This window comes from Macaca nemestrina, chromosome 3, assembly GCF_043159975.1.
Source record: "Macaca nemestrina isolate mMacNem1 chromosome 3, mMacNem.hap1, whole genome shotgun sequence".
NCBI classification, from domain to species: Eukaryota; Metazoa; Chordata; class Mammalia; order Primates; family Cercopithecidae; genus Macaca; species Macaca nemestrina.
The window spans coordinates 121,464,854-121,491,463 of NC_092127.1; the positions used below are offsets into that span (position 1 = coordinate 121,464,854).

The window sequence follows — 26,610 nt, forward strand, 5'->3', positions numbered from 1 at the left end:
GTTGTTGAAAAATGTTAATTATTTAATGGATTTTGAAATGCTTAATTATGTTTCCTGCCCTCAGTAAAACATTTATATAAATGAATAATCAACATATTTTTATTTGCCCATTGAGGGAAAGAAAATTAAAGAAGTCTTTTAATAACTTTCTCAGTCAAAATTTTAAGAGAAATGTGTTTTTTATAAAACTCTTACTCCTATGTTCTTAGATGAATTGAAATATTATCAATTTTAAAAAATTAAAATGTAATTTTCTTTAAGGAATATACAAAATTAAAACATACATTTAGGGCCAGGTACAGTGGCTCACTCTTGTAATCTCAGCACTTTGGGAGGCCAAGGCAGGCAGATCACTTGAGGGCAGAGGTTCAAGACCAGCCTGGCCAACATGACAAAACCCTGTCTCTACTAAAAATACAAACAAACAAACAAACAAAATAGCTAAGTATGGTGGCATGCACCTGCAATCCCAGCTACTCGGGAGCCTGAGGTGGGAGAATTGCTTGAACTCGGGAGGCAGAGGTTGCAGTGAGCCGAGAACATGCCACTGCACTCCAGCCTGGGAGACAGAGAGACTCTGTCTCAAAGAAAAAATAAATAAATAAAAAATAAAAACCCATCCATTTAGTTTCTTTTGGATGATTTAGGCATCTCTAAATATTTTCATCAGAAACATAAACAGGTACTAAAATTAAATAAAACTAAGTCACATGATGTAGCAATTATAAAATATGGTTGTATTAAATTATTATCTATTGAATGAGTTTATGGTGAAAAAGCACAGTAGTATAGAACAATCCTAACTTGAGTAATTTGAATTCTGGCACCGTTGGGAACTATTGGAATTGTAGCTCTGTCATAGAGTTTATCTTGTCTAATGAATGGGAGACATTAATATAGATATAAGAATCATGTATATTCAGCATCATGAAGCAAAAATCAATCAATCAATTAATTCAAAACAAGAAAACAAAATTCCCACACTATAAAGATACATAATACCAACATTTAGATTTCCCAGTGCTAACCCTTGTTCTTGTCTGTGTTCTATGACATATGCTGAGGACATGCAAGGATAACATGGAAACCATCAACATCCAATTTTTTTTTTTTGCAATGTGACTAATGCAAACAAATTTTGTCCCGGTGTTATAAAAGCTGTGTCCAACAAAGAAGGCTGAAAAGCAAAGAGAGCTTAAAGTGCTAGATTTGTTTTGCTTTATTTACTTCTCAATGTATTTCAGGTTTAGATAACTTGTGTCTATAAAGACATTGTTAAGATGTGTTGCTCTTACTTCTTTGGATCACAACGCTGGGAAATATTAGTGTTTTATTATAGGAAAAGAAATATTATCTGCCTTTACTTCATATTTCCACCAAGAAAGAGAAAATTTATGCTTAAATTTCTGTCATCTTCCCAACGGAGATGTGGGAGCTGAAGGATGAGGGGAGAAATGAAAGACTTTTCACTCTCCTACCATCTCTTTTCAAGGGGCATTGCTGCTGTTTGAACTAATCAGTCACTGAGAATTTGACTTTCCCTAAAAGGCAATAAAGATATTCCGTGCTCGTGGAGTAAGTTTTTTCTTTTTTTTCCTTTTTCTTTAAGTCAATCTAGTGAAAACATAATTATCAGTGTCTGCTCCTGGCAGTTCCAGGATTAAGATTTTACTCTCCCAGCAATGGAGCATTGCACACGTCGTTGCTGCATGGAGCAGAAGGTGTTGCTTCTGATATCCCACTAGTATCCCTGAACATGAGTCCCAAGATTTAGCTTTACAGAATAATCCAATTTGTCTCTTAGTAAAGTATCTTCAAGAACTCATCTTTTAGTAACGTTTTACCTTGCAATATGATGCATCTTTCTTACTATTAATGAAGTACCATTTCCACTCAATTGGCTATTGCCTAATTGAAGGGGATAAGATCACACAATCAGCATTTTTGTAGAATGGATTATCATTTGTATAATGAATTATAAGTTTCAATTTATCAGCTTTCCATGCACCCACACCAGCACATAATCAGGACTAGTGTGTAACAGTTTACATTTTTAAATAGATCCACTGATAGTTTTAACAACTACTACTTGAGAGCCCCCCCCTTTTTTTTTTTTTTTTTTTTTTTGAGGTGGAGTCACCATCTATCATGCAGGCTGGAGTGCAGTGGCATGATCTCGGCTCACTGCAACCTTCGCCTCCCTGGTTCAAGCGATTCTCCTGCCTCAGTCTCCCGAGTAGCTGGGATTACAGGCTCCCGCCACCACTCCAAGTTAATTTTTGTATTTTTAGTAGAGACAGGGTTTCACCACGCTGGCCAGGCTGGTCTTGAACTCCTGACCTCAGGTGATACGCCCGCCAGTAGTCTTCTTTAAAAATAGAAAAATTAGGCCGAGTGTGGTGGCTCATGCCTGTAATTCCAGCACTTTGGGAGGCCTAGGAGGGGGGATCACTCGAGGTCAGGCGTTCCAGACCAGCCTGGCCAACGTGGTGAAACCCCGTCTCTACTAAAAATACAAAAAATTAGCCGAACATCGTGGCCAGCGCCTGTAGTACCAGTTACTCCGGAGGCTGAGGCAGGAGAATGGCGTGAACCCGGGAGGCGGAGCTTGCAGTGAGCCGAGACGGCACCACTGCCCTCCAGTCGACTACAGAGAGAGACTCTGTCTCAAAAAACAAACAAACAAATAAAATTAGGCCAGGCATGGTGGCTTATCCCTGTAATCCCAGCACTTTGGGAGGCCTAGGAGGGGGGATCACCTGAGGTCAGGAATTCCAGACCAGCCTGGCCAACATGGTGAAACCCCGTCTCTACTAAAAATACAAAAATGACCCAGTTGTGGTGGTGGGTGCCTGTAATCACAGCAACTCAGGAGACTGAGGCAAGAGAATCACTTGAACCCAGGAGGCAGAGGTTGCAGTGAGCCGAGATCCTGATGTTGCACTCCAGACTGGGTGACAGAGCAAGACTCAGTCTCAAAAAAAAAAACAAAAAAGACCTTTTTTTTTTTTTTTTTTTTTCCCCACCGAGTTATCATGTCGAAGTCTTCCTCATTCTGTCTATGCAGGAAATATTTTATCCAATACTATGGTTTCCTTACTGGTTGTTAGCTGGCAAAATCTCAAAACCACCACTCAATGTTAGATTAACTTGGAATTGATTAAGAAGAAAGCAACATTAGGTGGTGAGAGGATATTAGCAGCCATAAACAAACTAAGTAAAACTCTCAAGGAAATCTATGCAATCTGAGTTAGCAAGCAGTAAGACTCCTTGCATGAGAGAAGAAAGTGGAAGGAAGAAGGAGAAAATAAGATGTTAATGAAGGTCATCTTACAGGCTACATCACGAGAACCAGATATAGAAGCCAGTGCTAACTTTTTCAACACTAATGGGTCATCCAAAAAAGTTTTTGTGTGTTATCTTTATTAATTGTATACCTAAATTGAAGTTTATAAGAATAAGCTAATCTAATTGTCTTTTTAAAACTATTTATTTAAATTAAAAAAAATACTAATTTTAAAATTTAAAAAAATCTCATTAGGAGGTAAAAGAACAGCACATACAAAGTAAATTAAGATTGTGTGTTTTTTAAATAGGGACCTTACATGTTATTTTATATATATATATATAATATAAAATGATACATATATATATATATGTCAATGAAATTAGAAGATAAACCAGATTATTTTAGCTAGATGGATTTTTCATTCAGTAGCTAATTTATTATACAACACATATTCTGACACTTTAAATATGAAAAACTTAACTTATTTTATATAAATAGAAAAAAATTGTTTTTGAAACTGAAAGAAAGTCTTTGAGTCTAATTTTGGAATCAGAAAATAGGTTTGTTAAAATTTTTTATTCTGAAATATTGTATACATTGTCTTGCCCTGTTCTTTATTAAAATTTATTCTTCATATCAAGTTGCATGTCTAATACATATGTCATACTTTTAAAATAAAAGGAAACTATTGTAAGTTAACAGTTAAAATTGCTTGGGACTGTTTAAAAGACTAGTTAGCAATGAAAACCCTGAATCTCTTCTAATATTTTATTTTACTTTTTCACATCTTCCAAATATGTGAGAAAGATTCATTTTATGTTTGAACTTTAGTCTATCTGAATAAAACTGTATTTCATTTATACACCTGCACCTTTATGATTGCTTGTTAAAAGATAACCTTTCATTCAAGCATGTGATTTTTCTTCTATTATATGCTATGAATAATGAAATTCATGCGTTCAAACTGGGACAGTTTCTAAATGTTACTCTAGAAGGTGGAACCTCAGTGACAGTCTTCCCTCCAGACCTTTCTTTCATTTCCATCAGTGCTTGCTTAAGTAAAGCTCTGAATGGGAAGGCATTGAAGAGGGAACACGATTTGGACAGGCAGACTTTAAGGTGGCTCCCATGATCCCCATGTGCTCATGTCCACACATTCATGTGAGCAGGACCTGTGGCTGACTTCAAAACTGTAAAATTCCACAAAGGTGACAGCATTTTATTCCTATTATTATATTATGTTATGTAAGACTTTTGCTAACCAACTCAGTCTGGAGACTCTGTCACTCCACTTTCTGTCTTTTAAGAAGCAAACTGGCAAGAATCTTTCAGACATAAAGAACTGATTGAAGCCGTCAACCATGTGAGCAGGGAAGTGGATGCTTCCCAAGGGGAGCCTCTAGATGAAATCCTAGCCCTGGCTGATGCTTTACAGCTTTGTGAAACACTGCACAAAGAACCGGCTAATTTGTGCCTGGACTAAAGGTCCTCAGAAAGTATAAGATAATACGTGTGTGTTGTTTTCAGTGGCCAAGTTTGTGGTGAACATTGTACACAAGAAAGAATACTACTAATACATAGGACTTGGTCTCTCAAAAAAGTTTCTGTTTTATTTGTTGGCATCACCATGATAATCATCCAAACAGATATAGTTGAGTACCTTAAGAGGCTTTGAAAATTGAGAGAAAAAATAAAGTTCAGTTAATAGGACATTACTAGCTCACAGTTCTAGTGGAATGGGTCCTAGGATATTAATTATACTCTAGAAGAAATAAGTTGTTCCACACATTTTATAAGGAGTGATGATTTTATCATTTCCAAATTTTCTTCTACATTTTTCCTTGGTCCTTCCATTGGCCCTCACACAACTTCAAGTTGAGTATAGTAACTAACTGATAATGAAACGATCATTCATTTTAGTGACAACAAATTATTTTGTCAACTTGGTCTATAAATGTGTAGTTTACTAATTTTCTAATATATTTTTATATTAGAATAAATTTTATGTTTTATGAGACAGTATCTTATGGTAAAACAAAGTAGCCTATAGAATTTATATACTTAAAGCTAAGACATTAGCAAATATTTCAATCTGAAAATTTATAATATAAGGACTTATAAATTTCCTATTGCTACAAAAATCAATAATAAGTTGTTTTATATTAGTCTAGGTCCCTCCATTTATTTTCTGAAAATAGCACAGTCTTTGTATATTAGTGTTTTTCTCCTGTTCTTGCAGTGAAAAAAAAAATCACTTTAATTAATTAAAACATGGAAATTGTAATCATATATCAGCAATTATTTTACTAATTCTGTTAGGAAGTCACTGGTGTTTGCCTGTGTTTTGAGAAGAGCAATATATTTGTTCTTGTAGAGAATTAGTCATTAACATTGCTTTGTAGTACAATAAATTGATTCTCTGTAATACTAGTATCTGCTCAACTATAAAAAATAGACTTGTAATTTGAAAAGCACAATTTTAACTGAATTTCAAGGCTTTGAAAAAAGTGCTTTTAATAACATTTTGTTTCTTGTTTCCAGTCTGAGGACAGAAGCTGAATGCCATATGACGTAGCCATTGATATCTGTAGAATAAGCAAATGCAAACAATGACCTTGATTCCAAGAATAAGTATGGAAGTTTCGCAATGCAGAGATACTGGGTAATTATCTCTGATTTTACTGTTGTTGAAAACATTAATTATTGAATAAATTTGAAGTGCTTAAGTGGTTCGCTTCTGACTTAAAAAAATGAACTCTTCAGTAATCAACAGTCAGGCTTAGCTGAATTCAAGAAAAAGAAAATGATTTGTCAAAACTATGTTGACAAATATAGTTATGTCTTCTGAAAAGACAGAAGTGGAGAAAAAAAATCATTCAAATCCCAGATTCTATGATATTTGGAGTTAAAAAAAAAATCAATAGGACAGGTAAGGATGATGAGATCTTTCAAAAAGATTTGTCTTTGGCAGACTAACTAGCATGTTACTCTCATTTTTAAAATAAAATATAAAATGTAAGCCAATATTTTCCTACTTTAGAAAACAAATGTGAAGGTATTCTATATCAAGCTAGATAACTCTTGGATAAACTCTCTGCTCTATATGAAGCACATTTAAAGAAACTGCTTAATCTGAATAGTAGAGGGCTCCAAAGACAGAGTGCATAAAATGAGGTAGCATACATTTTTATAAATAAACTTCATTATAAGATAAACAAAATGGTGGCAAATGGAAAACCGTCTTCTAATATGTTCTTTCTTTACTTAAAATTATTTAATAACAGGAGGACATCTGGGTCTGAGTCTTGCAAACTACTGCAGCAGCATATGACAAAATAAACCTACATCATAAAAACAGGTTACTGATAAGTATTTTACATTCCAAAAAAATGAAAAAAATGTTTGTCTTTCAAACAAAAGAATAAAAAGAAATCACTCAACCCATGGTGTTATAGCTTACAAGACATAATGTCGCTAAATATCACTTAGAAGAATATTGTGTAATAAAATAAATCACCCACCCCTCCCCGCCCCTCCACCATACACAAAGGAAAGATAATATTCTGGACGACAAAGACCAAGAATCAAATAAAATATCTATAAAGTTCAAAAAAGTCAGTTGAAGTAGATTCTTCAAATTTCAACCTCACTTCCAATGGCAATAGAGAATCTCTCTATGACATAACTATGATTCTTTGCAAAATACTCATTTTTAAGAAACACAAAAAAGACTTGTTCTTTAAATAAAAGCCAAAAAGCAAGCAGGACTGAAAAAAATTAAAGCACACAAATATAAAATAGATGAAATGGAATAATGTACTGAAAGTCCCCAATAACCTTTCTTCCTTTTTAAATGAGTTATCAATAATGTGTAATAAAAGTCAAACATTTTACACTACCTTGATCTATGTTTATATGCCCTTATCTAGGAGTTGATTTTGGAAACTCTGTTTATCTGCAATTATCAGGAAGATAATGTTGGCTGAAAATATTATTTCATTAATAATATTTTTATGTCAATATAAATTATTTAAATTGAATTTCCAAAACAAAGATGTTTTCAAGGAGCAAAAATTATAAATTATTATGTTACCCCTTCAGTATACTGTGTGTCTCCTGAAAACTTCTAAGGCAATGAATCTTTCTTTTTTATAATCTCAGCAGAATGTTTATCAGGTTCAGTTTTATCCTATTTCTGATCAAATAAGCTCCAAATCCATTAAAAAAAGAACATCATTATAATGAATGGTACATTACACTGAAAGCATTTGAGAATCTTAGGTAATGGCCAAGAATAACACTACCTTTAAAAAAATCTATTTAGAATGAAAATCATTGTCACAAGTTATTCAGTACAGTAAATGGTTTCCCTTCCCAGCCTTCTTTATATCTTTCTAAAGTTAAAAATAAAAAGACAGCCAAACTTTGACGGAGTGTCTTAGCACAAATACAAGGAGGACATAACCCCAACTAGTTGCCACTAGAATGTGGTGTGATCTGTAAGTGTTCTAAATTTTCTCTTCTCACAGGGAGCCCGAATTCTATAGACCGAGAAGACAGAATATTTGCTTCATGTTCTACTCCTATACATTTTAAACGAGATCTGAACCACCTTCCAAAAGCAAATCATTTTTGTCCCAGTTACAATTCTACCTGCTATTCAGGGCTGGCACCTGGGAAAAGTGGGCAAGGCTGTGTGATACAATGTAACCTACAGATTATCACTTACTGAGCTAAATATAGTTGGAGAGAAGGTTCTTCATGTGACACTTTTCAAACCAGCCCTTGTTCCTCTATGCCCAAGCCAACTTGTGCTTTTAACTTTGCCAAATTTCAGGTCTCATCAGGCCTGATGCTCTCTCAGCCCTCTGTGTACTTTCACAACTGCTCTTCTCACAGTATCTGCTAATGGTAATGCCCCAGCAATGCTGCATGCCTCTCCTTTCTGTCCATCTCTCTGTCTCTTTGTTTCTCTCTTAGACTTTTCTGCCCATCAGACTTATATAAAAATTACTTTTAAGAAAATTATACTGTTTAATCCACAAATATACAGTTGTATTTGTTCAAGCATTGCACTAATGAACTTTTTTTTTTTTTTTTTAATACTTTAAGTTCTAGGGTACGTGTGGATAATGTGCAGGTTTGTTACATATGTATACTTGTGCCATGTTGGTGTGCTGCACCCATCAACTCATCATTTACATCAGGTATAACTCTCAGTGCAATCCCTCCCCCCCTCACCCCTCCCCCCTCACCCCTCCTCCCTCACCCCTCCCCCCCATGATAGGCCCCCTCCCCCACCATGATAGGCCCCAGTGTAGCACATGCATACCAGGCTTTTGCCATCCAGCAGCAGGGATGCTTTTCTTCTAATCCAAACATACTGCAATCAATTAACTTTAGAAGGAAAACAATAAAACAGATTCAAATGACCCTCAAATACTAGACTTTTAGCCTGAGGCCAAAAAATATACAAAATGTTTAATTTCTTGTTTTTCCTACACACTGTACTCTCATCAAATAAATTCCTCTTTCATGCTGTATTAACGTACTATAGGAAACCAAAGAAATTTCACCAAAAATGGACTTATTTGACATATTTCAAGACTGCTATTGAGAGGGCTTACAGGCACGAATCGCACAGAAAAGCTGCCTTTTGTGGAGAAGACTTGCATCTGCAGGGAAAAAAAAAGTACATTAGTGAAATAAGCAACCAGGTGTTCTTTGAGCCCCCCTCCCTTTTTCAAGATCTATGAAAGATTAAGTACACTACAAACTACTACCAGTTCTTTCTGAGGGCAGCTCCAAGATTATCTGATATATATTCATCTGTATAACAAGGGAGTGCTTGCTTGACATGCTTTCCTCCCTTCACTCTCCCATAACCTGTGATGCTACCTCCCACAGAGCCCAGAGACACTTGGTGACAGGCCATGGTTCTGTGTGCTCACTCGTTTTCTCTGAAAATCATTTATTGCATCTCAAAAGAATTGTCTATATTCCCCATCTTTGCCCTACACCATGAAGAAGGGTAAAGAAGCCCTCGTACTGCATTGGATTATTGGGTAATCATTCTCCTGTGATTGCCCCATGCTGTGCATATTAAAACAAATTTGGTATACCTTTCTCCTATTAATCTGCCTTTGTCAGCTGACTTTGTCGAACCTTCAGGGGGTGAAGGGAAAATTTTCCCTCTGCCACTAGACTACTTATTCAGGAAATTGGAAGCTCAAATTAAAAATAAATTACCAATATAAAGATGCCGGTTGCATGAATATGATTTCTAATAAATACTTAGTTACCTAATTCTTAATTTATGAGCTAGATAATTCTAATCTTGAAAATTAATTCAGTTTATTTTCTCTTGGGCAACACTTTTATAAACAAATGGTCACACATGTTTATTTGAATAAATTCAATTAAAATATTGAATTCTTACCATTTAAAGTATTTTGCATTTTAAAAATCGATGAAAAGGCTTGCTTTTTCCTAAAATTTCTAAATTTTCTATATATTCATAGAAGTATAAGAAAAACATAACTTTGGTATGATCTTGTGCAATCAATAATGAATTCTTGTTTCTAATTAGAAATTTATTATCTACCTTTGATTTGAATTGTAGAGAACAATAAATAGTTACACATAACAAGATCTGCAGCTCTTCACTGCTGTGTGGTACTAATTAAAGCTGACACATTGTAGCTTTGACCTGAAAACCTACTATCTGTGGATCATGAACAATGACTATTGCAAGGAAAATGCCTTTCTAGTATTCATTAGAATTCATCATCGTATCTACTCAACTCTTTGTTGACTGTCACCTTCACTTGCTTAATATATATACTGGGTTTGCCTTAATCTACACCTGCTTGGTATAATATATATCTTCTTGAAAGAAAACCAAATATTGTAAAATGTAAAATAAAATTTATCATAGATTTCTAATGGTATATATGAAAAAGCACAGAATCAGTGAAAACATCTATTGATACATAAGCACAAATTATATGGATGCTTATTTGAATTTGAATTGGGTGGGAAGGTAACGGCAGTAGGGATTATTAAGAATGGTATAAAGAGAGCATCCATGTTTGCAGTCTTTCCCTGCATGACTAAGAAACCAGCAAATTTTGTTTGCGATGTGGCTGCAAAGAAGTAAGATATTTTTAGTCATAATTTATTCATTTATTTTTATTTCTCAACTTATAACCAAAACATCCAGCTGCTGTCACTCTTTTATTGTTCTTCTTCCAATTTTAGCCTCCATCTAATTTCCACAAGCCTGCTAAACACAATTGGTAAAAAAAAAAAAAGTTGAATGTAATATAAACAAGATTACGTTCAACTTCTCAGAAATCATGCAAAGTTGAGAGAAAATCCCCATTCTCCTAAAATTGTATACCTTGCAAAATTACCCTTCAAATTTTGAATTTATAATTTATTTATTTTTATTTCTCAACTTATAACTAAAACATCCAGTTGCTGTCACTCTTTTTTTGTTCTTCATCCAATTTTAGCCTCCATCTAATTTCCCATTAAACACAATCAGTAAAAAAAGTTGAATGTAATACAAACAAGATTACATTCAACTTCTCAGAAATCATGCAAACAAAGTAGAGAGAAAACCCACATTCTCCTAAAATTTTATACCTTGTAAAATTACCCTTCAAATTTTGAAGGTAATTTTGAAGCCCACTAAACACCATCAGTAAAAAAAGTTGAATGTAAAACAAACAAGGTTAGATTCAACTTCTCAGAAATCATGCAAACAAAGTTGAAAGAAAACCCCCATTCTCCTAAAATTCAATGTTTACTCAAATTGTGATGGGTAATTTTGCAAGGTATAAAATTTTAGGAGAATGGGGGTTTTCTCTCAATGTTTCATGATTTCTGAGAAGCTGAATATTATCTTGTTTCTATTACATTCAACATTCAATATTTTTTCCTTTTTTCCTTGTAGCACTGAATTAATTTTATTTCAAATGTTCTTTTTTTTAATCTTTTTAATATATTTTATTTTTATAGCACTTTTAGGTCTACAGCAAAATCGAATGAAAAGTACAGAAATTTCCCATATACCCCCTTGTTCCCCTACATTCACAACTTTCCCCATTATTAACATCCCCCACAGAGTGGTACATAAACACCATCACCTAGAGTCAAGTATCCTTTACATTGGAGTTCACTTTTGGCATTGTACATTCTATGGATTTGGACAAATGTATGACATGTATCCACCATTATGATATTATAAAGCATAGTTCAATTGCTCTAAAAACCCTCTGTGTACATTCCATTTATCTGTCCCTCCCCTCCTTAGCAAACACTGATCTTTTTATTGTATCCATGATTTTGTCTTATCTAGAATGTTAAATAGTTGTAATCTGCAATAGGTAGGCTTTCAGATTGACTTCTTTCAATTAGTAATATATATTTAAATTTTCATCATGTCTCTTTAAGCCTTGAGAGTTCACTTCTTTTTAGTACTGAATAATATTCCATTGTCTAGAAGTATCATTTATTCACTCACCTACTGAAGGACATCTTTGTGATGTATATTTATTTTTATTCATTGTTGCATTCAATTTGCTAATATTGTTTTGAGAATTTTTATCTATGGTTATGAAAGATATTGGTATGTGGTTTTCTTGTAATGTCTTTTCTGATTTTGGTATTAGAGTGATGCTGGCCACATTGAATGAGTTAGGAAGTATACCCACTGCTTCTTTATTCTGGAAGAAACTATAGAGGATTAAGATTATTTATTTTATAAATTTTAGTGCATATTATCAATGAAACTTTCTGGACCCATTGCTTTCTGTTTTGGAATAATATATACTTTTTTACTTTGGTAATTCATAAATGGCTATTCAGATTGTCTGTTTCATCATGTGTAAGTTTTGGCACATATGCATTAAGGATTCATATATATTCTTGGAAAACTGATACTTTCATTATTATGTAATGCCCCTGTTTATCCCTGATAAATTTCCTTGCTCTGAAGTCCGCCTTGTCTAAAATTAATATAGCCACACCTACTTTCTTTTGATTCATGCTCTATAGCATATACCTGTTCATCTATTTACTTTTACTCTGTATTGTCATTATACTTAAAGTGAGTTTCTCATAGACAATTTGTAGTTGGGTTTAGCTGTTGATCCATTCTGACAACATTTGTTTTAATTGATGCATTTAGACCATTGATGTCCAAAGTGATTATTGATATATATAATATTTATTATTGTTTTCTACTTATCACTCGTTCTTTTTTTCCTATTTTATTTTCCAAAAGGCAGAACTTTTTTGGCTTATTGAAGTTTTAATTGAGCATTTTCTGTTATGTTCCTCTCCTTTTTAGCGTATTATACATTTTAAAACTTTTTTTAGGGATTGCCATAGATAGATTTGCAATATACATTTACAACATATCCAAGTCCACTTTCAAACTACACTATATTGCTTCGTGGGTTCTGTGAGTACCTTATAATAATAATAATAATCATCATCATCATCATCCTAATTCCCTTCTTTTGTCCCTTGTATCATTACTGTGATTTTTTTAACACACATACACACACACACACACACACACACACATACACATTACATATAAAATGTATAATGGAATTCAATGTTTTCATTATTATTTTGAACAAACTGTTATTTGTTAGATTAATTAAAAATAAGAAAAATTAAAATTTTCACTTTACCTTCACTTATTCCTTCTCTGTTGCCTTTTCTCTCTTCATGTAGATCTGAGTTTTTTACCTGTATCATTTACTCTCTAAAAAAAATTATTTTAAGATTTTTGGCAAGGCAGTAGCAAAAAATTTTCTAAACTTATGTTTGTCTGAGAAATAATATTTCTCCTACATTTTTGAAGGACAATTTTGCAAGGCATAAAATTTTAGGAGAATGGGGGTTTTCTCTCAACTTTGTATGCATGATTTCTGAGAAGTTGAATGTAATCTTGTTTGTGCTCCATTATAGGTAATGTGTTTTATCCGACAGGATTCTTTCAGAATTATTTTTCAATTTTGGATTTTCTGTGGTTTGATATTGATATGCCTCGGTGTAAATTATTATTTTGGCATTTATCCTATTTGATGTTCTCTGAGCTTCTTGGATCCACAGTTTGGTGTCCGAGCTTCTTGGATCCACAGTTTGGTGTCACAGTTTGGGAAAATGTTTACTTGTTATTGCTTCACATCTTTCTCTTTTTTGTCTTTTTCTTCTCTTTCTGTTATTCTTATTATGCATATGCTACATATTTTGTAGCTGTCTTATAATCCTTAGATATTCTCTGTTCTTTTTACAATCTTTTTTCTTTTTGTTTTTCAAGTTTTGTACGTTTCTAATGAGACATCCTCAAGCTCAGATTCTTTTCTTAGCCATGTCTTGTCTACTAACAAACACTCAAAGGCCTTCTTCATTTCTGTTGCAGTGGTTTTTTATCTCTGGCATTTCTTTTTGCTTTTTTCTTTGAATTTTCATGTCTGTTTTACATTGTTCAAGTGTCCTTACATGCTCTCTACTCTATCCACTAGAACCCTTAACATCTTGATCATAATTGTCTTAAACTCTTGGTCTGATAATTTTAACATTCTTGTCATGTAAACTTCTGATACTTGCTCTGTCTCTTCAAACTGTGTGTGTGTGTGTGTGTGTGTGTGTGTGTTTTGCCTTTTAGTATGTGTTTTATTTTTTAATTTTTTGAGAGCCAGACATGATTTATTGAGAAAAAGAAACTATTACCAATAGGCTTTAGTAATGTGGTAGTTATATGTGGAAGATGAGGAAGCATTATGTAGTCCCATGATTAGGTCTCAGTCTTTTGGTGATCCTGTACCTTTAGACTGTGAACTTCACAAGTACTTATCAATACCATCAATTCCCCACCCATTAGGTAAGTCAGGATGGGTAGAGTATGTTGGAGTTTGGTATTTCCCTTCCCCTGTCAGAGAAGGGAAAATCCCAACAAGTTAGGCTCTGATTAACTACCTTATCTAAGGGCAGATCATATTAAGAGCAGGATGACTTGTACTCAAAATGTTTCCTTTTCCCCTTTTACTTGATGGAAGCCCCAAGGGATTTTTCTCTGATATTCATGGTAAGAACCTAGTAGAGCTCCAAGAGGTGAAAATCAACACAAGTATGGAACCATTCAATGACTAGTCTTCTTGGCATTTTTAATTCTCATTGTTGTCCACATTGAGCCTCCAGTAATTCATCTGGTACAGTTTGGTTTTCCCTATTCTGGCATTAGTTTTCGTGAACATTTCTATTCCTAAAGTTTTGATTCTCCGTACTCACCTGTGGATCTCTCCAATTTTGAGGGCAGTGATTTGCCCTATGATTTCATTTTTCTGACAGATTTAAAAAGAGGTGTTAATGTTTCCATTTGTTCAGCATTATACTTGTTGTTAGGACAGAGTGACAACTTCAAAGCTTCTGATGTATTGGACTGAAAATCAACAGTCAATCAATCAGTCACATGTTAACCTTTTTTAATCTTGCCTATTTATAAAGTATGAGTCTTTTAAGTGTTTTTATTCACAATTAGTAAATGGTCTATTTGTTGTTGTCAGGTCAAGTTTAAGTCCCCCTCCTCTCTTAGGCAGTAAAATATCCATTCTTCTGTATAAAAGGAGGAAGTTAAGTGATTGTAGATATATTTTTGTTACATCTGAATGTACTTTTCTTAATACCTTGATTATTTATAAAATATTTTGCTATGCCTCATAAATATTCCCAGTATAAAAATAAATTGAGAATTTTAGACCAATATCCCTGATGAACATCGATGCAAAAATCCTCAATAAAATACTGGCAAACCGGATCCAGCAGCACATCAAAAAGCTTATCCACCATGATCAAGTGGGCTTCATCCCTGGGATGCAAGGCTGGTTCAACATACGCAAATCAATAAACGTAATCCAGCATATAAACAGAACCAAAGACAAAAACCACATGATTATCTCAATAGATGCAGAAAAGACCTTTGACAAAATTCAACAGCCCTTCATGCTAAAAACTCTCAATAAATTCGGTATTGATGGAACATATCTCAAAATCATAAGAGCAAACCTACAAATCATATGACAAATCATATGACAAACCCACAGCCAATATCATACTCAATGGGCAAAAACTGGAAAAATTCCCTTTGAAAACTGGCACAAGGCAGGGATGCCCTCTCTCACCACTCCTATTCAACATAGTGTTGGAAGTTCTGGCTAGGGCAATCAGGCAAGAGAAAGAAATCAAGGGTATTCAGTTAGGAAAAGAAGAAGTCAAATTGTCCCTCTTTGCAGATGACATGTTTGTATATTTAGAAAACCCCATTGTCTCAGCCCAAAATCTCCTTAAGCTGATAAGAAAATTCAGAAAAGTCTCAGGATACAAAATTAATGTGCAAAAATCACAAGCATTCTTATACACCAGTAACAGACAAACAGAGAGCCAAATCATGAATGAACTTCCATCCACAATTGCTTCAAAGAGAATAAAATACCTAGGAATCCAACTTACAAGGGATGTAAAGGACCTCTTCAAGGAGAACTACAAACCACTGCTCAGTGAAATAAAAGAGGACACAAACTAATGGAAGAACATACCATGCTCATGGATAGGAAGAATCAATATCGTGAAAATGGCCATACTGCCCAAGGTAATTTATAGATTCAATGCCATCCCCATCAAGCTACCAATGAGTTTCTTCACAGAATTGGAAAAAACTGCTTTAAAGTTCATATGGAACCAAAAAAGAGCCCACATCTCCAAGACAATCCTAAATCAAAAGAACAAAGCTGGAGGCATCACGCTACCTGACTTCAAACTATACTACAAGGCTACAGTAACCAAAACAGCATGATACTGGTACCAAAACAGAGATATAGACCAATGGAACAGAACAGAGACCTCAGAAATAATACCACACATCTACAGCCATCTGATCTTTGACAAACCTGAGAGAAACAAGAAATGGGGAAAGGATTCCCTATTTAATAAATGGTGCTGGGAAAATTGGCTAGCCAAGAGTAGAAAGCTGAAACTGGATCCTTTCCTTATTCCTTATACGAAAATTAATTCAAGATGGATTAGAGACTTAAATTTTAGACCTAATACCATAAAAACCCTAGAAGAAAACCTAGGTCGTACCATTCAGGACATAGGCATGGGCAAGGACTTCGTGTCTAAAACATGAAAAGCAATGGCAACAAAAGTCAAAATTGATAAATGGGATCTAATTAAACTAAAGAGCTTCTGCACAGCAAAAGAAACTACCATCATAGTGAACAGGCAACCTACAGAATGGGAGAAAATTTTTGCAATCTACTCATCAGACAAAGGGCTAATATCCAGAACCTACAAAGAACTCAAACAAATTTACAAGAAAAAAACAAACAATCCCATCAAAAAGTGGGCAAAGGATATGAATAGACATTTCTCAAAAGAGGACATTCATACAGCCAACAGACACATGAAAAAATGCTCATCATCACTGGCCATCAGAGAAACGCAAATCAAAACCACAATGAGATACCATCTCACACCAGTTAGAATGGCAATCATTAAAAAGTCAGAAAACAACAGGTGCTGGAGAGGATATGGAGAAACAGAAACACTTTTACACTGTTGGTGGCATTGTAAACTAGTTCAACCATTATGGAAAACAGTATGGCGATTCCTCAAGGATCTAGAACTAGAAGTACCATATGACCCAGCCATCCCATTACTGGGGATATTCCCAAAGGATTATAAATCATGCTGCTCTAAAGACACATGCACACGTATGTTCACTGCGGCACTATTCACAATAGCAAAGACTTGGAATCAACCCAAATGTCCATCAGTGACAGACTGGATTAAGAAAATGTGGTACATATACACCATGGAATACTATGCAGCCATAAAAAAGGATAAGTTTGTGTCCTTTGTAGGGACATGGATGCAGCTGGAAACCATCATTCTCAGCAAACTATCACAAGAACAGAAAACCAAACACCGCATGTTCTCACTCATAGGTGGGAACTGAACAATGAGATCACTTGGACTCGGGAAGGGGAACATCACACACCGGGGCCTATCATGGGGAGGGGGGAGGGGGGAGGGATTGCATTGGGAGTTATACCTGATGTAAATGACGAGTTGATGGGTGCTGACGAGTTGATGGGTGCAGCACACCAACATGGCACAAGTATACATATGTAGCAAACCTGCATGTTATGCACATGTACCCTAGAACTTAAAGTATAATTAGAAAAATAAATTAAAAATAAATAAATAAATAAATAAATAAATAAATAAATTGGCTTCTGGAATTTTTTTTTTTTTTTATTAAGTCCAAGACAAAGGTAGAGACAGTTCCTGGGTAAGGGCAGTTTTCTTTTATGTAGTACATTTGTTCAGACGTCAGGTACAGAAAACAAATTTAATTGATTGATGTAGTGAGATTCAGGGTAATTGATTTTGAAAGAAAGTCAATATGATAATTTCATAATATTCTGTATAGGTTAATACACAATTATTTTTATATTAAATATCAATATGCCATTTTTCTCTAATTTTCTTGATTTATTTAAAATATTTCTGAATATTAAAGAAAAAAGTACTTCTTTAGATGTTCCCTTTTTTTTATTAATCACATTGTTCAAATAAATTTTTGTAGTTTATTTGAATCCTCACTTGTACGAGATGATACAAGATGATATAACCAGGCTTTGTTGCTATTCGAGTAAATCTGAATTATTATTTATCTTTCTTTTAGAGTCTTCTAACACCTCATATGTTATAGCAATTTTCTTGCTATTTTTGTTTCAATATACATGTCTACAGATTTATTTTGTGTGATATTTGTAGTGAGTAAAATGGGTTTAATTTGCAGCCCTAAAAATATATTTGCTGTTAGTATGTATTATGATTGAAATTCTTTATTTGCAAACAAAGAGCATTTGCTCATGGTATGTTATAAAGTAGAATACGGGGACAGAAGAGATAAAATACATAATCACAATTATATTTAACAAAGTATTATTAAATGGAAATAAGAAGGATATACCCAAGAGTATAGTAATATTTTGGAATTGACTTTTTAAAAATGATTTAAAGAAAGGATGCATTATGTGTAATGCTGTTTACAGTGGAGGGTGTCCAGGTTCTTGGTCTCTTGAACAAAAATTAGACAAAATGCACAAACAAATCAAGAAAGGAATGAAGGGTTTTATTGAAAATGAAAGTACAGGCCGGGTGTGGTGGCTCACGCTTGTAATCTCAACACTTTTGGAGGCCGACACAGGAGGATCACCTGAGGTCACGAGTTCAAGACTAGCCTGGCCAACATGGCAAAACCCCATCTCTACAAAAATACAAAAATTAGCCAGGCATGGTGGTATGTGATTGTAATATCAGCTACTCAGGAGGCTGGGGCGGGAGAATCACTTGAACCCTGAAGGCAGATGTTGCAGTGAGCCCAGATCATGCCATTGCACTCCAGCCTGGGTGACAGAGTGAGACTCTGTCTCAAAAAAAAAAAAAAAAAAAAAATTAAAAGAAAATGAAAGTACACTCCACAGTGTGGGAGCAGGCGTAAGCATAGGGGCTCAAAGGCCCTGTTACAGAGTTTTAGTGAGTCTAAATACCCTCTACTTGGGGTATGCCCTATGTCAATGAAGAGGAAAGTTACAAAGGCATTTATGGCGTATGCCTTATAGAGAAGATATTTCCTGTTACAGCTGAAGTGTGAATCGGCCTTATGTTCCCTGCCTCCAGACCCTATTTTCCTACCTTATATCTCCCCAAGGGATGCAATTCCCATAAATCTTTATGGGAGGCAGATGAACTAATGGTCCTTTTTTCTGTAACTGCTTCATGCTGTTTTGAGGAGTAGTCCCTACCTATCTGGGATTACAGAACTCTCACCCTGTCCTGTCTAGTGGAGGCAGGGTAACTTCTTTATGGCCACGGGCAGTGTCTTCACCTGGAACTGGCTGGAACCTTTGTTGCATGATCTGCTGGAGCTTGATGGTTTCTAGGAGAAAGGAAATGAATTTAGTTAAAATATGTAATGCGTACTTCAGGGGATGGATACCTATGCTGTCAGAAATGTTTGTTTTAGAGATTTGCAGGATAAAAAAAACCTGGTCTATCCTAGAATCTATGTATTTATTTAAAGTCTTAGCATGAGCTATCGCATTTTGGTTTGGTTTGATTTGTTGGGGCCTAGTGCATGAGTCTAGTCCAAAACAATGGCCTTGCAGAATTTTGTTTTAAACAAAATTTTTTAAACAAAAAGTCCCCCTTTTTGGTCAAGTCCTCACTTAGGTGAGAGCGTGACCAAAACCTAACGCCTTAACGCCACTATCAGTTACCATAATTTTGGATTTCCAGTCTCAGCACCTCACTTACGCTTTATGGTGTCTTTGTGGTTGCACATTTCTTTCAGCTCCTGTTATTCTAGTTGAAGAGAGACCATATGGCATTCTAGAGAGAGCTGCATGCAAACATTTAAAACCTTTGAGAGAATACAGAACACCAGGGAGACTATTATCATAACTATTGGGAGGATAATACCAAGAGTTCAGAGTATGCTCCTTACCCGAGGTCTCCATTAACCAGACTTCATAAAATCAAATAGATTAAATAATGAGCTAGATAAAGAGTTTACTCACTTGACTAAGCAGTTTCTTCATCAATCCCCTACCACGGAATCTCTATAGTCTTTATTTGATGTGTCTCCCCATAGGCCACAAGTGCCAGAAGCTGGACAGATACTTCTCTGTTCAGCCAGTTCTCTCATTTAGCATAACTTTCATAAGAGAATTTAAAGTTTGTTGTTAACTGTAGCCTTTACAGTAGAATTTGCTATAGAGCCTATCATGAGGGATACATTTCTAATGATTGCTTCTTTTACTTTAAACCATGGAAAAAAGACCTAACCAATGATGTCCTTTTAGAAGAGTGAAGGCCTTTTGACAATGTTCTCTTTAACCCACGATATGCGTTAAGAGGAATGAACCAGTGTTTTTGACGGATTATGAGGCCACATATTAAGGTTTCTTACCTACATTGGGCCTTCATCTTTTATCTATCAAGTATAAGATTATCCATGTATAAGGCTGGCTGCAAACTCCTTCACAAATAAAAGTGCACCCCATTAGTGCACATAACAGACCCCCTTTCCACTTCCATTGTTCATAGAGGCATAGGCATAAAAAAATTTCAAAGATAAGAGTTTTATGACAGTAGAAGTTTTAATCTGTGAACTTGGGAAACACTCTTTACATCAAGGATGCCATCGTCTTCTTGGGAGAAAGTTTCCTGCTTAGCTTTACCTCAAGGGTTCCAATGGGTGCACAGCTCCAAGAGCATGGAGGAACCCTTCTCAGTTGTGAGATTATGAAACCAAAATTAAAGGTCTTGAAGTTTTATTGTACTGTTAATGGCAGGGACAATCTTTCTCTGATGTTTCCAGAAGATTCAAACCATAAAAGGCTTTCTTCATTTTGTGAAAATACATTGTAGCATAATAATTTACTCTTATAACATCAGTCCTCTTGCAGGGGAAAGCTTTAATACAACCAGAAAACATTCACTGAAAATAACAATCGAATGAAATCCCTTTATAAAATGTTTAAGTGGCCGACCAGGTGACCAAAGGTACCTGAAGCTTTAAGTGTTTTCCCAGGAGTATGGAATCAAGCATTGGTTATAAACTGCTTTAAACAATTTAATAGTGAGTTTAATGTGAAAGTATTGATATTTCATTAATTTTTTGTTTTACTTGTGTTAGTAACTTTACACAAGGAAATTTTGTTATTTCTGTGGTTTACAATAACTTGACATAATAATTATAATTATGATTTATAGCATATATTTAGACATTAGAATTTTAGAAATCCCATACAATTTTGAAATATATGTAGTATTATTCACAAAAATATAACCTAAAGAAGATAGAGCATCATTTTGGCAATCCCAAGTACCTAAACATGTCAAATAATCCTATTTACCTCTCTTTTCTGGACACTTCAGGGGCCCTCTGAGGTACTGGAAAAGCCAGGTGCCAGAGAAGTCAATTTTGAAACTGAAGTTTGATTTTGGGAATGCCAGATTTCTGTAAGTTATTTATTTTGCCAAAATGATGACTCGGAAACTTTAAAGAACAAACACCTTTTATAACCCTTTGAATTTAGTCAACGTGTTCACACAGAGAACCTCTTCTGCAAGATTAATTTCCACAATTTTCCACCACTTCTTTGAACCTTCATCTTTCCCTGTCTAACTTAAAACAACCCTTTATTGCTAGGGAAATTTTACATTTCTATGCCTTCTTATAATCCTTTAATAAAAAAGAACATTTTACTGTTTTTACACACCTTGCATGTAAATCTAATTCTAGTAGTCTTAATTGCATGTTACACTGGTGAGTCTCAGCAATTTTAACTTTAGTGTAAAATTTAGTAAGTTACGTTCTGATAAGGTCTATGTCCAGCATAGCTAGGGTGTGGCCAACTCCAAAGGTCCCCAGGCCTTATCTAGATGGAAAACTGGCAAGTTAAACAATTTTCAAAAGCCAAAGAAGCAGCTTATGACCTTAAAGTATTTAGCAAACCTAACACTTGAACATAATTTAGACTACATGTTTACATTTTGAAGACAATTTTATTTTACCAATAATTTTGAAAACTGTATTTCCCAAAGATTACTAAAGTTGTGTGAATTAAAGGCATTGCATTTCCTATTTTTCTGACAAAATATTTTATTTAGGCTGTTATTATTATTAAACCAATTAATTAAAACTTTGCAGAAGAGATAAACAGTGGTTTTTACTTTATATTTAACCAGTTTGAACAGAGAGAAAGAGGCCAGAGACAGACTGGTAAGAAATTCTTACCCTTGGCCGGGCGCGGTGGCTCAAGCCTGTAATCCCAGCACTTTGGGAGGCCGAGGCGGGCGGATCACAAGGTCAGGAGATCGAGACCACAGTGAAACCCCGTCTCTACTAAAAATACAAAAAAAATATTAGCCGGGTGCGGTGGCGGGCGCCTGTAGTCCCAGCTACTCAGGAGGCTGAGGCAGGAGAATGGCGGGAACCCGGGAGGCGGAGCTTGCAGTGAGCCGAGATCGCGCCACTGCACTCCAGCCTGGGCAACAGCGTGAGACTCCGTCTCAAAAAAAAAAAAAAAAAAAAAAAAAAAAAAAAAAAAAGACATTCTTACCCTTTTGCGGTCATTCTAGGTTCCTGGGTTCGCTCTCCCTAAGCAGCCCTGGCAACCCTGCTGACCCTGCTTTACTGTATGCAAACAAACACACTGCCTTGAATTAAGAATATTCATAGATAGTTATGAATTCTGGAGAAACTAAACAGAGAGAGAAAAATGACTCAAATTTTATTTGTGAGAGTACACTCAACACACTTAAAGTATCAGGAAGCCTAAAATCCAAAAAGTTAGTGTAAGAATAAAAAGCTGGTGTGCTCCATTCATTCCTGCAGGCCTGACAAAAGTAGCTTAGGAATTCCAGATAAATTGAATGCATGATGACTTGCGGGAAATGCATAGGAACACAGAACTGAATAAAAGCCTTCCATTAGGAACTAAAAAAAAAAAAAAAATCATGATTTTATATATAGAGATACACAATCAAAGCCAGAGGAGAATAAACAGCAAATAAATGAAAACTAGAAGCAAAAACAAATAAACAAAAACCAATCCTAAATTTTCATACTCAATTTACTCTGGAAGCTGCACTGTTACCTAGGGCCCCCCAAAAAACCACATAATGAATATTTTATTCCTGATACACAATTCAACACCCTTAAGTTCACTAATACCATTATACACTCTGTGCAATAAAAAAATCCATGTCAGGCACATGACCAATAAGCAATTTAGCACTATCCACACAAAACAGTAAACATAGTGTGAAGCAATGCAAGCATGTATGTGAAATTTAGCTTTACGCTAAATTTAGCTTCATGCTTAACTATATTAAAATACAACTGCCAAACTGACAATACAATTTTTATAATACTTCTTGCTTTACTTTAATCAAGACTAAGAGCTTTAACTAGGAAAATGTTAATTAGCCAAATGTCTGCAATTCTCTATCAGGTTTTACAGAATATTTTATTATTTAAGATTTCCCCACATTTTGCTCCCCTGCTTAATCATTCCTTACTACATTGTTTTATAAACAACCTTTTCAAATCTGTAATTTGAACTAACTCTTGGATAACTTTTGAATTGGACAAAATTACTTTTTTTTTTTCACTAATAACATAACCCTTTCTGGCACATTTTTTATACAGAATTACATGTTAGCTAAAACTTTTATCCTTAGTAACTTAAAACTTTAGTAAGGACCTAAAAAGCAAAAAATACTGAACTATTAGACACGAGCATTTGTAAATAAGAATAATTCAAAAATTTTAGAAACATATTTCCCCATATTGTTACCGGGGGGTCCTTGTTCCCAGAGCTCCCAAGATGGTGCAGGGTGTTTCCAAAATGGCGGCAGACCACTTCCAAGAGGGTGGCAAGCCTCGTGTTCTCTGACGTGGGGTTCTTAACCTCACGGATTCCAAGGAATGGAATCTTGGGCCATGCAGTGAGTGTCATAGCTCTATTAGAAGCCGTGGGTCACGGAAGAGAACCGTGGAATCCAGTGACTAGTGCTCAGCTCGATTAGGATGAACTCAGGCACTTAGCCATGCAGGAACAATGGCAAGCCTTTAGGCCAATCGGGAGTGGCAATGGGCGCCTCCCTGGATCAGGAGTACAGTGGACACTCTGCCAGATCCAGAGGGATAGAAGTCTGCAGTGGGTCTGCGACAGGGGCAAACAGCAACGGTGGACAGACAGCAAAAGCTCAGATCGAGCCATAACAAAACATGGACAAGAAGAGTGCAGTTGCAAGATTTAATAGAGTGAAATAGAGTGAAAACAGAGCTCCCATACAAAGGGAGGGGACCCAAAGAAGGTAGCCGTTGCCAGCTCAAATACCTGGGGTTTATATCCCCATCATTGTCCCTCCTGCTGTGCTCTCAGGCAACAGATGATTGGCTATTTCTTTACCTCCTATTGTTGCCTAATTAGCATTTTAGTGAGCTCTCCTTACTATCTGATTGGTCATGTGTGAGCTAAGTTGCAAGCCCCGTGTTTAAAGGTAGAAGCAGTCACCTTTCCAGCTAGGTTTAAGGATTCTTAGTTGGCCTAGGAAATCCAGCTAGACCTGCCTCTCAATATTACAACCCTTCTTATTTGGAAATGACCCATATATTAAATGAGCATTAAAAATAGCCTTAAGATTTTAATTTACACATAAATTTACCTAAAGCGTTTATCTCATTCACTGTACATAAATTTACTTTTAACAAGGGAGACATGAGACATCAATCAACATATATAAAACAAACATGGGTTTGGTCCAGAAAGGGAGGACAACTCCAGGCGAGTGGGAGGATGGAGGTCTTTCCAATCACAGGTGGGAGACAAACAGTTGCATTCTTTTGAGTTTCTGATTAGCCTGTCCAAAGGAAGCAATCAGATATGCATTTATCTCAGTGAGACTTTGAATAGAATGGGAGGCAGGCTCACCCAGGACAGCTCCCATCTTGAATTAACACTGACATTTAAAAATACCTAGCAAAGACAAACATAAAATTTAGATAAAACGTATGCTAACTATTCTGAAGGCATTTCTGTTTTCATTTCACCAATAATTTTAAAGCTAGCTTGTTTAGTAAAGTTATATTTTCAGTCATGTGAAATTGAAAATTGCTTAGACTTATTTACTTAATCTATGAGTACTCTTTTACTTACAAGCCAATTTGGTAGACACGGCATAAAACAATTAAGTGTACATGCACATAAACACATCTAGACCCATACACACACACACATAAATGAAGATCCAATAGCTTGGAACCTTAGCCTGAGATAGTAATACAAGCTTGCCAGTTTTACTTTGCCCCAGTAGACAATCCAAGGAAGGCTGTGAAACAAAATTCCAGGTTAAGCAGTCTCCACTGCAGTTGTAAATCAGTCCTCAGACTCTAAGGAGCACTAGGGCCAAACAGTAACAAAGGAGGGTGTCAAACGCTAATGAGGGCCACTGCTTGGAAGAACAGCATAAAAGCCTATATACATGCAACGTCATCAAACTTTCCAATTAGACAGTCAACTTCAGATTCCAAACACTTTTGGGGCCAAGCAGCATTGCAACTGCGAGAGAAAATTCTAAGGAGGTTTTGATACTAGACCTCAGAACCTCTGCCAAGAGCATACTGTTGCTTTGCAGAACCCACGGAGTGTCCTTTGGGGTCCAATCTTAGAACTCCAGATGTCTCTGGCCTTAGGAGTGCCCGCCACATGCAGGTTTCCCCTCCAAAGCATACTATGCGATTTTTAAGAACAGTCATGAACTGTAATGTGAACTGGATGCCCTGTGAGCCTTTTGTTCCTTAGCCAGTTGAGTACAGCAAGGGAAGGATTTAGCATATGAAAAGAAGGTTTAAGTTGCCTGAAACACGTGTGAGTTTGCTCAGAGCTGCATCCCACGTAGGGATTAGGGACCACGCTCAGAAAAGAATTTTTTAAACTTCCTTACCCTTTCAGGGCAGGGCAATTACTCCCATTTGTTCCCAGGCCTTCAGGCAATACTGGGGAGTGACCCAGCCAATTGCCCTCAATTCCAAGGAGCTACTAGGAAAAAGCTACTGTAAGACTGAAAAAGGAAGAGAGGAAAAAAATAAAAATAAAAGACCCAGATTCCTTAAGCCAACCGCGCGGTGCCGGTTAGGCTTCTCCACGTGAAAACCCCTTGGTTTCACTGGCCACAGCTAGAACCTGCAATTGCTTCAGTGTTTAGGTGCTGCCCTCCAAGGGTGCCAAGTTGGAAAGGAAAGGAGAGAGAGAGAGAGACAGAGAGAAAGAGAGAGAAAGACCCTGAATGGAGCAGAAAGGAAAGGGAGAAAAATGAATCCCAAACTTAGGGCTTACCTCTTCCTCTGGGATGGCTCGCCAAAACATGTTAATGGTGGAGGGTGTCCAGGTTCTTGGCATCTTGAACAAAGAATGGGACAAAACACACAAACAAAACAACGAATGAAGGGTTTTATTGAAAAAGAAAGTACACTCCACAGTGTGGGAGCGGGCCTGAGCATAGGGGCTCAAGAGCCCTGTTACAGAGCTTTTGTGAGTTTAAATACTCTCTACTTGAGGTACGCCTTATCTAAATGAAGGGGATGGAGTAAAGTTACAAAGTCATTTACAGTGTATGCCCTAGGGAGAGGATATAGGTGTTATAAGTGAAGTGTG

The 26,610-nt window shown here is 35.8% G+C and overlaps 1 long non-coding RNA gene across 2 annotated transcripts in view; it reads right to left on the bottom strand.

The window, feature by feature from the left end:
- Positions 1-8,708: 8,708 nt before the first annotated feature.
- The window catches only part of LOC105463577 (uncharacterized), a 31,153-nt gene continuing 13,251 nt past the window's right edge, over positions 8,709-26,610 (bottom strand). Inside the window, exons 2-4 of one of the 2 annotated variants that reach the window (XR_003013916.2) lie at positions 26,293-26,355; positions 19,211-19,319; positions 8,709-8,964 (exon numbers count right to left, since the gene is read on the bottom strand). This is a non-coding gene — a long non-coding RNA (uncharacterized lncRNA). Of the gene's footprint in view, positions 8,965-17,652; positions 19,320-26,292; positions 26,356-26,610 lie in introns of those variants that run through there. The other variant, XR_976417.3, reaches the window with a different exon arrangement.